The sequence below is a fragment of the Adiantum capillus-veneris genome, chromosome 20 (genome assembly GCF_014529385.1).
Source record: "Adiantum capillus-veneris isolate H3 chromosome 20, ASM1452938v2, whole genome shotgun sequence".
Classification (NCBI taxonomy): domain Eukaryota; kingdom Viridiplantae; phylum Streptophyta; class Polypodiopsida; order Polypodiales; family Pteridaceae; genus Adiantum; species Adiantum capillus-veneris.
In genome coordinates this window covers 152,766,727-152,770,049 of record NC_140950.1, presented here as the reverse complement: position 1 = coordinate 152,770,049, position 3,323 = coordinate 152,766,727, and positions in this window count along the sequence as shown.

The following is a 3,323-nucleotide window of genomic DNA, read 5'->3' as shown; positions in this document are numbered from 1 at the left end:
AAGGGAGAAGAGACTGTCTGAGCCAGAGAGAGAGAGAGAGAGAGAGAGAGAGAGAGAGAGAGAGAGAGAGAGAGAGAGAGAGAGAGAGAGAGAGAGAGAGAGAGAGAGAGAGAGGTCACTGCCTGGGCCGGCCTGCACACTGCAAATTAGAGGTATTCCGGCTCCCCCCTCCCCCTACACGTGGCAACAGCAACTCAGTTTTGGCAATGTTCCTTGAAGCCCAGTGGTGATGCAAATGGACAGCGAGACAGAGGGAGAAAGAGAGACTGTCTGAGCCAGAGAGAGAGAGAGAGAGAGAGAGAGAGAGAGAGAGAGAGAGAGAGAGAGAGAGAGAGAGAGAGAGAGAGAGAGAGAGAGAGAGAGAGAGAGAGAGAGAGAGAGAGAGACAGAGAGAGAGAGAGAAAGAGAGAGTGGTCGCTGCCTGGGCCAGCGTACGCACTTTGAATGCAAAGGGTATTTGCCGCTACTCATTGCCGCCGCTCAGTGAGGACAAAGTTCAAACCAATGAACCGTGATTGTGACAGGGAGCCCCAAAGCTGGCTTGGTTCCATGCAAGCGTACTTGTGTCTGTGCATCATCACACCAGTATCCGTATATGGCGTGTACGTATGCACTCCTACGCATTCATGAGAGAGAAAGAGAGAGAGAGAGAGAGAGAGAGAGAGAGAGAGAGAGAGAGAGAGAGAGAGAGAGAGAGAGAGAGAGAGAGAGAGAGAGAGAGAGAGAGAGAGAGAGAGAGAGAGAGAGAGAGAGAGAGAGATAGATAGATAGATTTTATTATCGTCCTCGGAGGTCAAATATGACCTATGGGACCAAAGTTACATGTGATGTAGTATGTGTATGGCTGATGAGTGACTCTCGATGCTCCAAAATTGTAGTGATGAGAGTCGCAATGGAGAGCCCACACTTTGGCTCGGAGAGGAAAGTGTGTAGGTCTAAGTTATGGCTGAAAATGTGAGAGAAGCAAGTTCGGATGTGATCAAAAGCTGAGAACTCTAGTAGTGTGTGGTACTCAGACTCTCGAACTTGCAGTGAGCATAATGTGCACAATCGATTTGACTCTTCTCCATTGCCCCAACGCCCTATCTCGCATCGAAGGAAATGGGAGCTAAAACGAATTGTTGCGATAGTGCGTATCGCGGACAAGGGAATAGGCTCAAGCATGTAAGTGTGAGTACGGTTTCCTCTCTCAGTGAAGAACATGGTTTTGTAGTTGGGGGCAATATAGATGGTGTAATGTATGAAGCGTGACCCACCGGATTTCTCCCAAGCCGTAGTACATTGGCGTTGTAGAAAAGCTTCATTCACTTGAGAGTCAATTGAAGCATCATGTAGCAAGTGTAATGCATCCCATCTCCCAAACCACTTCTTTATGTCTTGCATCCATCCCGTGCTCAAGATCTTGCTTTTATGCATCTTTTGAACTTTTTTGCTTGCTTCCCATGCAATTGTAGGAAGTCGATGTGAGGGGTTTTGACGCATCTTTATCATGTACTCCACAACCCTTTCCATGCCCATAACCTCAATTGGAAGAGATCCCGACTGAAGAAGTAGGAGCATATATGGTGTTTGTGTCTTAACTTGGAGAAAGTTTGTAAGAAAACGCTTTTGGACATTCTCAAACTCTTTCCAAGTAGACTTTGAGATGCTCCCGCCCCACACTTCAACTCCATAAAGAAGAACCGGTGTCACCAATGCATCAAAAAGATACTTCTTGAGAACCCAACACTTGATGTTTCCCGCATTACACATGTTCTCAAATGCATAATATGCTCTCTTTCCCGCTTCCAAACGATGCATAGCACATTCATGCCACTTGTGATTGGATGGAACCTCAAGGCCAAGGTACTTAAAGCTCTCAACAACTTCAAGTGTCTCGTTGTTGTACACAATGCATGGCTTCTCCTTATGGTTGGTTTTCACAAGCATAACCTTTGTTTTGGATTTATTTACAATCAGCCCACTATGCAAGCAAAAGTTCTCAAGGACAACCATAAGCTTTTGTGCATCTTCTAAAGTGTGTGCTAGAAGCACTACATCATCCGCATACAACAAAAGCATGATTACCGCATTGCAAATAGTGACCTCTTCAATGTCTTCTTCTTGCATAAAGTCAAGTACCATTTGTTCCAATTGATGGATGCATAGACCAAACAGAGTTGGTGACAATGGACATCCTTGTTTAACCCCAATAGTGCTTACAAATTTTTTTGAAATTTCTCTTCCCATGCGCAATTGACAAATCACCTTCTCATAGATTCGAGAAACTGCAAGCATAAACTCACTTGGCACTTGGAGTTCTTCCATCCTTCTCCACAAATTGTTACGTGGAATCATATCAAAGGCTTTCTTAAAGTCCACAAAACAACAATACAATCGTTTGCCTTTCAACCGACTTTCCTCCATGAGAACACGAAGAGTGACAAGATGATCAATGGTGCTATGGCATCGATGAAAACCCGCTTGTCCCTTTGCACGCTTGTCATTCTCTTCAACCCAATCACTCAATTTCATCTCCATTATGCACCCAAACAACTTTGCCATAAGAGACCCAATCATTATAGTCCAGTAGTTGCTTACATTCTTTACATCCCCTCCTTTATGCAAAGGCTTAACCCAATTAGTACTCCAATCATAAGGCATACCATGTTGAAGTGCAAGGTTGAACATATCACACATCCACTCATGGGTAAAATCTCCCGTCCATTTGATCATCTCCGGCTTGATACCTTGAAGATCTCCCGCTTTGCGAGTGGCCAACTTTTCAAGCCCACCGCATACATCCTCAATAGTAAAAAAAGACGGCATACATGGGAGTGAACCATAAAATGGCATTTTTTCAATATTTGCTTGCTCATATAATTGCCTACAATGTGTGTACATATCCACTAGACTCAAGTTACCAAAATTCTCAACCCGCTTGCCTCTCAAGTTTCTCCAAAATCTTCCACATGCATGTGCCTTTTCTTGGACTTGAAATTCTTGTTGCTTTACTTCCCATCTTCTTCTCTTCTTTTGAATCAATGCCTTGTATATATGCAAATGACTTTGATAGTTGTCTTTGTCCATAGTTGCATCAAGCTTTATCAAGGACTTTCGAGCATCTTGACATTCTTTATCAAACCACCTTTTGCGTGATCTATCTTTGTTGATACCATGGAGATGCTTTATGGCAAAGCATTCTTCCGCACAAGAACAAATAGCTTTCCTGAAAGCTTCCCATTTAGTTTCCAATTGTGCATCACATTGAAGCTTTGTCATCCATAATTTTTGCTCAACCATTTCAATGTACATTGGTGCCCGTTTGAAATCCATACATAGTG